This window comes from Microcaecilia unicolor, chromosome 11 (genome assembly GCF_901765095.1).
Source record: "Microcaecilia unicolor chromosome 11, aMicUni1.1, whole genome shotgun sequence".
Classification (NCBI taxonomy): domain Eukaryota; kingdom Metazoa; phylum Chordata; class Amphibia; order Gymnophiona; family Siphonopidae; genus Microcaecilia; species Microcaecilia unicolor.
The window spans coordinates 44,955,271-44,968,905 of NC_044041.1; the positions used below are offsets into that span (position 1 = coordinate 44,955,271).

At 43.5% G+C, this 13,635-nt stretch overlaps 1 protein-coding gene across 1 annotated transcript in view; it reads left to right on the top strand.

The window, feature by feature from the left end:
• The window catches only part of TMEM132C (transmembrane protein 132C), a 503,591-nt gene that overhangs the window by 16,156 nt on the left and 473,800 nt on the right, over nucleotides 1-13,635 (top strand).

Here is a 13,635-nt window from a genome sequence, read left to right on the forward strand (position 1 = left end):
CATGTGGTAGCCGGGTGGTAGTTTCAATTTGATATGCATGTAGGCGCCTATCCAGCTTATTTTCGAAGGAGAAGGGCACCCATCTTCTGACACAAATCGGGAGATGGGCGCCCTTCTCCTAAGGGCGGCCAAATCGGTATAATCGAAAGCCGATTTTGGCCAGCCTCAACTGCTTTCCGTCGCAGGGACGGCCAAAGTTCTCACCTGGGAGCATTTTCTCAAGTCCACTGCAGTGCCCCTAGGGTGCCCGGTTGGTGTCGTGGCATGTGAGGGGGAATCAGTGCACTAGGAATGCTGGCTCCTCCCACGACCAAATGGCTTGGATTTGGTCGTTTTTGAGATGGCTGGCCTCAGTTTCCATTATCGGCAAAAACCGAGGTCGGTCATCTCTAAGTCCGGCGATCTCAACATTTAGGTCGACCATCTCTAAGGTTGATCTAAATGTTGAGATTTGGCCGGCCCCAACCGTATTATCGAAACGAAAGATGGACGCCCATCTTGTTCAATAATACGGTTGGCTCCGCCCCTTCCCGGGGCCGCCCCCGTTCGATTATGTCCCTCTATGCGCCTTAGTAAAAGGGCTCCTAAGGGCCCTGTTTATTAAGCCGTGCTAGAGGCGCATTAGTGTTTTTAGCACGCACTAAATACTAGAGATACCCATAGTGCGCACTCATTTTTAGGATGCATTAAAAACACTAGCGCACCTTAGTAAACGGCCCTAAATCATGTCAAAAACAGTAACATCACTATCACTAGTTCCCCCTCCCCCAACCTCATGTTCTTACAACTGCACGCTGGTCTTGATTTTTTAAGAGGGCATTAATGTGGAACATTTTATAAGGGTCTTATGGCTATAACCTTTATATGTTCTGTAATTTATGGGAGTAATGCTTGAAAATTTTCCCCTTTAGTTACATGTGTGTTGCCTGTGTGTTTGTAGTTTTAGACAGGCTATTCAAAGCGTCTACCTGCCTCTTCAGCAAAGAAATATGTTCTCATATTCCTACGAACCTTCCTCATTGTGACTTCATATCATGACCTCATCCTTAATTTTCTTTTCTATGGAAAATTTTACTTTCCTGTATTTTATGGAGGCCTGTCACATATTTTAATATTTCTATCCCCTGTCCTTCTTTCCTCCTGTGAGTACATTTTTGGGGTTAACTCCTAACCCTTATTCACTTGTTCAGAACCCTTATTTTATCATCCTCACTTTAATATTCCCTTATCTTTTGTTTGTCCTGTTTGTCTGTCTTAATTAGATTGTAAGCTCTGTCGAGCAGGGACTGTCTCGTCATGTTCAAGTGTACAGCGCTGCGTACGTCTAGTAGCGCTTTAGAAATGATAAGTAGTAGTAGTAGTAAGTTAGGGGAATATGATAGAAACATTCCAATATTTGACAGGCTTCAATAAAGTTGATTCTGAGTCTGTCTTTTTCTTCTCTCTCTTTCCTCTTTGTGCTTTTCTTTCATCCGCATTTTCTTTCTTGTTCCATGTTCAAGTTTTGCATCCTCTGTCCCCTACTTCCTTTCAGCTGGCAGTGACTCAAGAATCATAAAAGGATCTCGTATTTCTCTAAGCCAGATTCTAGGGACATGGCTAGTAGGCCGGCCGTCAAAGTGCCTTGTACTCAGAGCACTGCCTTAACCTGTTTTCGCTGCTCTTTGATCTCTGCCATGTAATCTCATGAAATTTCTCATCTTGGAATGGAGTGTCGGCAAACACAAGATCTATGAATTCCTGCTACTCTTTTTTTCTGTGGCTATACATTTTTTCCACCCTGGGTCTTTGAAAGAGTAATGTAAGTGTTTGTAATATATGTTATTGCTCTACTGGTGCAAAAGATTTCGAAGAGCCTTACAACAAACAGCTACTGTGGAGAAGATAATAAACTATTGACTTCTTTGGGCCTGTTAATTTTCACTGCTCAGAACACTATGGAAGGGTCGTAGGAGCCCTGATAGCTCCCTACTGATGAAAGAATAGTAGCTGTGAATACTATTAGTTTATAAGCTTGGCAGTGATGGGGGGTATTCTTTGATAGAGCCTGATTCAAACTATTAAATAGAATACTGGATTTCCTTTTTTTTATACTGCAAAATAACATTAGACAGCAAGTGGTGCTTTGTGATCTAATCATTTTCTTTTTTGAATAGTAAGTACTTTTTTTTTTCAAGTTTGGGCCTACATGATTTTCTTTGATTGCATCCATCCTATTTCACAGTAGCAGAAGTTCAGATTAAAGACCCCAAAGAGACAATTTTAGGAAGGGGTTTACCTCAGAAGACCTTATTTGAGTTTGGTACGCACATGCAAATTCCTGTTTATGAGTTAGTGTGCAGGACTGGGCACAGTTGGGGTTTAGAATTTGGAGTTGCAGTTTTTGACGTGAAGATAATTTTTTTTCTGAATCAGGGAATCCTAAATCTTTCCACTGTGGCTTTGATAGGAGTAAAAGCAGTTTGAATGACTTGCTCAGGAAGTTAAAAAGATAGTATCTGGTCAGCATTCACATTCTTGAATCTCCACTACCCCAGTTGCAAAGGACTTAAATATAAATCATTATATGCATCCAGCTTCTCCTACATCAGCACGCAACTATGGAATGTACTACCAAATGTCATAAAAACAATGCACGACCTAACAACCTTCCGAAAATTACTAAAGACCAACCTGTTCAAAAAGACATACCACAATGATCCATCCTAAATACCAGACAACGAAACTCTACCTGAACCAGACAAAACCGAACTCTCTATACCTGACTGCTTCAATCACTCTGTCACTAATGAACGTTAACGCACTACCATCTTATTTCTCACGCCGAAATGAACTGATTATCTAACTTACTGTATAACTTACTCTATCATTTATGAACTTTAATGCAATACCACTTGTATTTCTCATTCCGGAAATGGCGATCGCCATGACGGCATAATGTAAGCCACATTGAGCCTGCAAAAAGGTGGGAAAATGTGGGATACAAATGCAACAAATAAATAAATAAAATGAGAGCCTAAGGACTCTCAGACTTCAACAACATTATGCTGTATTCTGGATATCATATAAGCCTTACACACAGGCAGTACACGTATCGAAAAGCGTAGATGATGCTGCTGTCAGCAGCCTAGTATGAGACTCACATGACTTTAAAATACTTCATAACTTCTAAAACTTTAGACTGTTGGTGGTGTGGAATGCGGATGTAATTATTTAGGATCCTGCCACAGGAAAGGGAGTAGAGAGAAAGACGAAGGGTGGAATTTGGCAACACTTCGGCCCCTGGAATCTTTGCTATCCTTAGAAAGGACCTTAGTTCAGTACCTCACCCAAAACAAGATGCCTTCAACCATGAAGCAGTCTCTTGGAGCACTGCTTGGGTCTCAACAGTGGAATTCATCGGAATTATTCATGAGACATGGAAGCCTGCGATTGAGGTCAAAGAGCCAGTAGAGACTAGGTTGTGACCCTCCGGAACTGTACTTTGACAGTCCTGTTATTGCTCCCATACCCCCCTCACGTTCATAGCACTGCTAGCTTCAAAAATTGGGGTGATATATTACGTCGCTTGATGTTTCATGCTATTTTTATGAAAAGTACATAAAATCCGATGAACAACTTTCACTTGATCCTTTATTTCTAACATTTTCAACAGCAAACTTTTTTTAACTAAAAAAAGTTCATTTGTATATTAAGCAGCCATTATCATTTAGCATTCATCAAACCAACTTGTAATAGCATCATTTAACAGCATAGCTCAAGGAGAGGGTGCATTAATATTTAAATTGACACTTGCGGCCTGTGTTACTGATTGATTAATTACTCACTGTGCACTGCATGTCAAGCATATACTGAGCAGCTTAGATTATTTATGAGCCATTTTGAATGCTCTTAACTTATTTTTTTTTTTCTGGTCCTGCTGCTCTTCTTGTCTTGAACACCTGTTTTGATAGCAATTGCTGCATTTTGATAACACCTTCCGTCTAGTTCTAACCATGCCCCAAGCTGTGCTGTTACTCCAAGAACATCATCTTTAATCCAGGGGACTGAGACTTGGAAATATCTTCTCCAAACTAGATGAGGGGAGATAGTGAAGTGCATTCATTAGAGCACATTCAGTTTGTTAAATTTATGCACATAAAGAACAAGCCTTGAATTCACGTCACATTAGTGTGCGTACAGTTGATTAATGTATATAGCTTTAATTTTACACGTATAACTCCCATTTTACGCATACTAACAAATGAAACAAGCCAAATAATGGCCAAAAATGTTAGCAAACGTTTCGAAAATTTGTCAAAAAATGAACTTTTGCAGCTCACCAGTCACATCCCTAGTGGGAAAAAAATACGGAAGTGCTCAGTTTCCCAATATTCATATCACAGGAAGTCTCCTGAACCATAATCCATTGTTCAAATCATGCACCGTTCTTTGTGCCCATCACCAATATTCAGAAGTTAACATATTTCAGTGATTCAAACCTTAAGGTTTGCATTAAACTTAAAGCTGTGGTTAGTTTAGAAAATTCATAGAAATCCAATTAGTTGTTGTGACAGAACTGCAAGAGTTGATCAGAGTCATTAGATAAAATGTAAATATTGCACTCCAGTGGCTATAGCATCAGAATTGGTTTCAAGCAAGAGGATTATATTGTCCATTGAGCTACCGTTATGCAAATAGTGCATTTCAACAGAACACTGTTGATTATTTTTCTCTGTAGAAAAACAAATCAATAACTTTGATTGACTAATACTAGCAAACTTTACATTGATTATCATTCTAAAGGAGCATGTAATATTGATCATGTCGGGAGGGGGGAATCAATTGCAGCACTCCTTTTACAGGATTTATGAATTATTCTGAGGCTTTGAACATTGTGACATGTGTTGTCTATGAAAATAAGCTTTAGCCTGTAACTTTATCACCTTAGAATATGAAGTCAGTCTTTGGCATCTGAATCCATCTTTCTGTCAATCATCTGAGGGAATCTGCAAATGTAAAAATAAACATGTCAGCTTCCTGCATGAAGTGACTGCTTTAAAGCACAATGATATTCTGTATGTCTTTTTTTTTATTGTGTATTTGTATCGAGCAGAAACTAATCAGAAATATACCGCACAAACATCTTGGGGGTAACTGTATAAGCGGGTACTTCTGTTTAGGCACCCAAATACCATGTTCACAAAATCATCTACGGAGAAGCCCCGAGTTACATGACAGACTTGATCGACTTACCAATTAGAAATACATCCGAATCAACACGATCTTATCTAAATCTGCACTACCCAAGCTGCAAAGGACTTAAATACAAAACAACTGACGCATCTAGTTTTGCCCAAACAAAAAAAAAATGGAACACAGTTCTTTAATGAATGAGCCTTGACAAAAAGACCCGACACGGGCCGTGTTTCGGTGACTAGCACCTGCGTCAGGGGTCACAGTGATGAAAAGCTTTTCATCCATTTGGATACAGAAAGTGAAAGTGCCTTGGTGCTTTGTAGCTTTTACTACATGAGACGTGGGGTAAGGAATAATATATTGTAGAGGAATATATTCGAGTTATTCACCAAGTTTTCCACGTCATCACTGTGACCCCTGACGCAGGTGCTAGTCACCGAAACACGGCCCGTGTCGGGTCTTTTTGTCAAGGCTCATTCATTAAAGAACTGTGTTCCATTTTTAAAGGCCCGTGGTGCTGTTTTTTTTGTTTGGACTTTAGTTTGTACTTCGTTCCCTCTCTTTTGTTGCATCTAGTTTTGCCTACATAAGCACACAACTGTGGAACTCATTACCAAAAGCCTTGAAAACGACGTACGACCACCTAAACTTCTGGAAATCACTAAAAACCAACCAGTTTAAAAAGGCATACCCTACCGATCCAACTTAAATGCCTAATCTCTGCAACACAACAAAACTAAAGCACGTAATAGACATAACACAACTCTTCCGTTCTCTGATTCCCTAATGTGGCTATGCCACATGAACTTGATCTTACCACAACATCACCCTGTATTTGTTCACACCGGAGCCTGCAAAGGCCTCTCCGGTACTATGTAAGCCACATTGAGCCTACAAATAGGTGGGAAAATGTGGGATACAAATGTAACAAACAAATAAATGTGGTGGGCACCCAACCTGGTATTGGTGTGCCTTACATTTACCCCCTAATTCTGTAAAAGTCGCTAAAAATTGCACACGCAAATTTGGGCACTGGCTGAAGTTAATTGAATAACGAGCTAATTAGCACCAATGATTGGCTTGTAAACAACAAATTATTGGCACTAATTAGATTTAATTGAAATTTACACACCTAAATTTTGTGCATGAATTCAAAAAGAGGGTGCAGAAATGGGAGGGTCATGGGCAGAATGGGGGCATTCCTAGCGTTTACCTATGTTGTTATAGGGGGCCCCTTTTACAAAGTGGTGTTAAGCCCAACGCGGGCTTACAGCTCACTAAAAATGAAGTATTGCAGGGCTACCGTAGCAGCGCAGTGGTACTTCCCACCTCTAGCATGCTGTCATATATTTATTTTTGTAGCGCCGGTGTGTACCTGGCGGTAATCAGGCAGTGCCGCGCACATCCCGATTATCACCAGATTAGTGTGGGAGCCCTTTCCGCCACCTTAATGGGTGGCGGTAAGGCCTTCTCCCCATAATGGCTGCGTGGTAAGTGTTTTACTGGCCACATGGCCATTTCCTGCAGAAAAGGAAGACCTACCTTTTACCCGCTGCGGCAAAAGACATGCGCTGATGCCGGTGCAAGACCCCTTTTGCCGCAGCTTGAAACTCCTTAACACGCTGTCCTCACTTGGATTTCAGAATTCTGCTCTCTCATGGTTTTCTTCTTATCTCTCACAGCGTTCTTGTAGTGTATACTCTGGTGGATCCTCCTCTTCCTCTATCCCGCTATCAGTGGGTGTACCTCAAGGATCCGTCCTAGGACCTCTGCTTTTCTCCATCTATACTTCCTCCCTTGGTACTCTGATCTCTTCCCATGGTTTTCAGTATCACCTTTACACTGAGGACTCCCAGATCTACCTCTCCACACCAGAAATCTCGGCAGAAATCCAGTCCAAGGTATCTGCCTGCCTCTCTGACATTGCTACCTGTATGTCTCACCGCCACCTGAAGCTCAATATGTCCAAAACTGAGCTCCTTATCTTCCCACCTAAACCAACCTCTCCTCTTCCCCCATTCTCTATTTCTCTCGACAACACTCTCATTCTTCCTGTCTCATCTGCTCGTAATCTTGGGGTCATCTTCGACTCCTCCCTCTCCTTCTCTGCACATATTCAACAGATTGCTAAAACCTGTCGTTTCTTCCTTTATAATATTGCCAAAATTTGCCCTTTCCTTTCTGAACATGCTATCAGAACCCCCATCCACACTCTCATCACCTCTCATTTAGATTACTGCAACTTGCTTCTCACAGGTCTTCCACTCAGCCACCTCTCTCCTCTTCAATCTGTTCAAAATTCTGCTGCACGACTAATATTTTGCCAAAGTCGTTATGCCCATATCAGCCCTCTCCTGAAGTCACTTCACTGGCTCCCAATCCGTTTCCATATAAAATTCAAGCTCCTCTTATTGACTTATAAGTGCATTCACTCTGCAGCCCCTCACTACCTCTCCACCCTCATCTCTCCCTACAGTCCTTCCCAGGAAGTCCGTTCACTAGGCAGATCTCTCCTAATTTCACCCTTCTCCTCCATCGCCAACTCCAGACTCCTTTCCTTTTATCTCGCCGCACCTTATGCCTGGAATAGGCTTCCTGAGCCATTACGTCAAGCTCCATCCCTGGCCGCCTTCAAATCTGGGCTAAAGGCCTACCTGTTTGATGCTGCTTTTGACTCCTAACTTGTCACTTGCTTGTAATCTTTATCTTGCCTTCCTCTCTTCAGTAGTCCCTTTCCCTATGTGTCCTTTCTGTCCATCCTGCTCTTATCCCTTATTTGTCCTGTGTGTCCGTCCTGATTTAGATTGTAAGCTCTTTTGAGCAGGGACTGTCTTTTCTTCATGTTTAATTGTGAAGCGCTGTGTACGACTGGTAGCGCTATAGAAATGATTTATAGTAGTAATATATGCCTAATTTAGTCACGTACATTTGCAAAACATTTCAGTTGGCACAAATGGCCACGCCTAAAGTTAGGCACAATTTTCCAGCATAAGCGCTTTTCTATAAACCACACCTAACTTTAAGCATGACTAATGGAATAGCACTTTTTTCGGCACCATATATAGCATTCACTTGAGGAGAGGGGTAGTATGAGTAAAGCGACCCTGGCGGAAGACAAGACGGGCAGCAGAGTTTTGAACCGATTGGAGAGGGGAGAGGTGACTAAGTGGGAGGCCAGCAAGAAGCAGATTGCAGTAGTCTAAACGAGAGGTGACAAGGGTGTTGATGAGGGTTTTGGTAGAGTGCTCGGAAAGAAAGGGGCGGATTTTACGGATGTTGTAAAGAAAGAAACGACAGGTCTTGGCGATCTGCTGGATATGATCAGAGAAGGAGAGAGAAGAGTCAAAGATGACCCCAAGATTTCGAGCTGAGGAGACAGGGAGAATGAGAGAGCCATCAACAGAAATAGAAAACGGGGGGAATGGGGAGGTGGGTTTGGGGGGGAAAATGAGAAGCTCGGTTGGTCATGTTTAATTTCAGGTGGCGTTGAGACATTCAGACAGCAATGTCAGATAAGCACGCTGAAACTTTGGTTTGGATGCAAGGTGAGATATCAGGGGTAGAAAGGTAGATTTGGGAGTCATCAGCATAGAGATGGTAGGAAAAGCCATGGGATGAGATTAATGAAATTAAGGGAAGAAGTGTAGATAGAAAAGAGGAGGGGACCAAGAACAGAACCCTGAGGTACGCCGACAGGCAGAGGGATAGAAGTAGAAGAGGATCCACCAGAGTGAACACTGAAGGTGCGGAGGGAGAGGTAGGAACAGAACCAGGAAAGGACAGAGCCCTGGAATCCAAGTGAGGACAGGGTATCGAGGAGTATGCTGTGATCGACAGTGTCAAAAGCAGTGGAAAGATCAAGAAGAATGAGGATGGAATAGAGACCTCTGGATTTAGCCAGTAATAGGTCATTGGAGACTTTAGTAAGCGCAGTTTCGGTTGAGTGGAGAGGGCGAAAACCAGATTGTAGTGGGTCAAGAATAGCATGTGAGGACAGAAAATCAAGGCAGTGGTGGTGAACAGCACGATCAAGTAATTTGGAGAGAAAGGGAAGGAGGGAGATGGGTCGGTAATTAGAGGGACAAGTAAGGTCGAGTGAAGGCTTCTTAAGGAGAGGTATGACCACAGCATGTTTAAAGGCAGCAGGGACAGTCGCAGTGGAAAGTGAGAGGTTGAGAATGTGACAGATAAAAGGAATAAGAGCAGGAGAGATGGCATTAAGAAGGTGGGTGGGAATGGGATCAGAGGAACAGGTGGTACATTTTGAGGAAGAAAGGAGAAGTGTAGTTTCCTCAATAGTAACTTCAGGAAAGGAGGAAAGGGAATGAGGGGGAGGAGAGAGAGGGGAACGGACTAGTGGAGGGAGAGGTGGTGAGGTAGAGAATGCAAGGTTTATCTTTTCAACCTTGTCATGAAAGAATTCAGCAAGGGTCTGAGGAGATAATGAAGGGGGAGTTGGGGGAGGGGGCACCTTGAGGAGAGAGTTCAATGTGGTGAAGAGAAGTCGAGGGTTAGAGCCAAGAGAGTTGGTCAGTTGGATATAATAATCCTGTTTGGCGCGTAAAAGAGCAGATTGGAAGGAGGTCAGCATGAACTTAAAGTGTAAGAAATCAGCAAGGGCCCGAGATTTCCGCCAGAGGCGTTCGGCGGAGCGGGTACAGGAACGTAGGTAGCGGATATTAGAAGTCAACCAAGGCTGGGGTTTTGTACGCCTTATAGGGCGGGTCATCAAAGGTGCAAGAGTGTCTAAGGCAGAGGATAGAGTATTGTTGTAAGAAGAAACAGCCTTGTTGACAGACGTGGATGGTGCCACAGTAGAGAGGAGGTTAGAAACATGGGAGGATAGAGATGAAGGGTCAATATAGTGAAGATTCCTAGATAAATTAGATAAGATAGGACGGGACTGGGAGGGAGGAGATTTAAGTGTGAAAGTTATAAGATGGTGATCAGAGAGGGGAAGATCAGAGGCAAGGAAACTAGAGGGTGAACAGTTGGAGGAGAAGATGAGATCAAGACAGTGACCATTTTGATGAGTGGGGGAGGTGGAGCATAGTTGGAGATTAAAGGAGGATGTTAAAGCGAGTAACTTGGAAATATAAGAGTTGGAAGGATCATTAGCAGGAATATTAAAGTCACCAAGGATGAGAGAGGGGGAGGAAGGATCATGGAAGAAGGCAAGTCAGGTATCAAAGTCACTGAGAAAGGATGAAAGGGACTTATCAGGGGGACGATAAATGACCGCTATTCGAAGAGGCAGAGGAGAGAAAAGGTGGATAGAGTGGACTTCAAAGGAGGAAAAACAGTGAGATTGAGGTGGAAGAAGGGGTTGAAATCTGGAGGAGGGAGAGAGAAGTAGTCCAACACCGCCCCCGCGACCAGCAGGGCGAGGAGTATGTGAAAAAAGATAACCGCCATGGCAGAGGGCTGCGACTGAAGCAGAGTCATCAGGGCAGAGCCCCCCTTTTACTGCAGTGGGTAAAAGGGTAGGTCTTTCTTTTCAGCTGGAAATGGCCATGAGGCAAGGAAAGCACTTGCCACACGGCCATTTCAGGGGGGGGGGGGGAGCCCTTAGTAAGGGCTTCTGCGCTAACCCAGTAGTAACCAGGTAGCATGCAGCACTGCCTTATTATTGCCGGGTGCACACATTATTGCCGGATATGATGACGCACTGGGGGCAGGAAGTACCGCCAGGCTGCTGCAGTAGCCTGGCGGTACTTCCTTTATAACGAGCGGTAAACCCGTGTTGGGATTACCATTGCTTTGTAAAAGGGGCCCCAAGCAAGGCACATACCCTGCGATATTCAAAACTATTTATCCGAGCAAGAATAGCTCCTTGACGGTTAAATAGTGTTTAAGCACCTAACTGCGGATATTCAGTGGGAGATAACCGGTTATCTCCCGCTGAATATCCCAGTTAGTGGCTAGCCGCTAACCGGCCATATTATAAGACTTAGCTGGTTAGGCACAGATATTCAGCGCCAGACTGGCTATGTTGAGCAGTCAAAATAGGCCGCTTAAATAGCAATCCTATCTTTGGCTGCTGAAGAGTTAACTGGTAGTGCTGAATATCGGCATAGTCAGTTAACTTTTTAGCAGCTAAAATAAACCTGGATATTCAATGCTGGTTGCCAGCGTTACGCCCATGGCCCAGCCATGCTCCTCCCATATATACATGCAGTTATACACTATCAGGCTCATTTTCGAAATAGAAGGACGCCCATCTTTCGACACAAATCGGAAGATGGACATCCTTCTCACAGGGTCGTCCAAATCTGTATAATCGAAAGCCGATTTTGGACATCCCCAACTGCTTTCCATCGTAGGGACGGCCAAAGTTCAAGGGGGCGTGTCGGAGGTGTACAAGGCGGGACTTGGGCGTGCGTAACACTTGGATGTCCTCGGCCCATAATTGAAAGAAACAAGGACGTCCCTGATGAAAACATGGACGACTTTACCTAGTCGTGTTTTTCTCACAATCAAGGCACAAAAAGATGCCTGAAATGACCAGATGAGCACCGGAGAGAATCGGGGATGACCTCCCCTTACTCCCCCAGTGGTCACTAACCCCCTCCCACCCTCAAAAAATATCTTTAAAAATATTTTTTTCCAGCCTCTATGCCAGCTTCAAATGTCATACTCTACTATACTCAGGTCCATAACAGCACATGCAGGTCCCTGGAGCAGTTTTAGTGGGTACTGCAGTGCACTTCAGCAGGCGGACCCAGGCCCATCCCCCCCTACCTATTATATTTGTGGAGGAAACAGCGAGCTCTCCAAAACCCACCAGAAACCCACTGTACCCACATCTAGGTGCCCCCTTCACCCATAAGGGCTATGGTAGTGGTGTACAGTTGTGGGTAGTGGGTTTTGGGGGGCTCAGCACACAAGGCAAGAGAGCTATGTACCTGGGACCAATTTATGAAGTCCACTGCAGTGCCCCCTAGGGTGCCCGGTTGGTGTCCTGGCATGTCAGGGGGACCAGTGCACTACAGATGCTGGCTCCTCCCACGACCAAATGGCTTGCATTTGGCCGTTTCTGAGATGGACGTCCTTGGTTTCCATTATCACCGAAAATCAGAAACGACCAAGTCTAGGGACGACCAAATCTAGGGATGTCCAAATTTCAGGATTCGGACGTCCACGACTGTATTATCGAAACAAAAGATGGACATCCATCTTGTTTCGAAAATACAGATTTCCCCGCCCCTGTATCGGGACGTTCTGTGAGGACATCCTCGTCAAAACTTGGACATCCCTTTCGATTATGCCCCTCTATGGAGCTGATTTTGAGACCATGGGAGGGAGCCCAGCTAACTCCTGTGGTCAGCCGCAAACCCAGAAATATCCGGCGACTGGCATTGAATTTCTGTTTTGTTTTTACCACTAAAACATAGTTGATTAAGCTGATATTCATTGGCTATTTACGCGGGTCTGTCTGGCCAGTAAACCAGTCAGCCAATGAATATTGGAGCTAACTGGCTATGTCATATGGCATAGCTGGTGACCAGCTAGCCGCTAAACAGTAATATTCAACCAAAATAGCTGGCTATCTTGCGCTGAATATTAGCTCTTAGCTGGTTTTAACCAGCCAGGAACTGTTCCTGGCTGGTTAAATAGTTTTAGATAGCGGCCGTAGTGATACTGGGTATACTTTTCCACTACTTATGTGGGTTTTGCCTGCAGCCAGAAATATTTCCAATTAATTTGAATCCTCAGTAAATAATGTTAAGTATTAAGAGGCTTTGGCACTTTCTGCATTCCATCTAATAGTACCAGGAAATCAGGTTCCACAGTCAGTGTTTCATACCGGAAGATCAGTGGACTCCAACTGTTTTACCTCTTAAAGTGGCATCTTTTAGCAATCAGGAAAGCAATTTTTTTAAGCCCACATAAATATTTCATGCAGCACTGAAGACAGAAATCGTAAAACTGTGCCTTACAAAATAATTTGAGACGCAGGCAGCTTTCAGTTTATGTACCTGTTTCACAGCTCAGCTTTATCAATATGCTTCCATTGTGTAGTGCATCAAAGCCTGGTGAGTGCCTGATGTGTTCTGAACGTGTTATGGCTGCTTATTTCAAGCTGTAAGGAAATAACTGCAATTTGCAAGTCTTCCCATTGTGGTGTAGGTGTAGGTAACTTGAAGGGTGTCTCAGACTTGTCATCATTCTTATCAAAGTGTACTTAAAATGCATTATGCACCTCATAATATTGTACGGTGATGAAGAAAATGTGGCAAGGGGCAAACTACAAAGCAGTCTAAATTTCCAAGTGTCAAGACAAGCCATCAAGAAATTGAGGGCGACTGATTTCTACAAAAAGACTTCCTACTTTTGACTTGCCAGTCTGACATAAAAATGCTGTAATTAAGAAGGAGAATGAAATGGGAAGGCTGAAAGCCTTTTGTGTGTGTGTGTTTATGCCTGAGGTTGGAATTTATGAAGTTAATTTTCCTC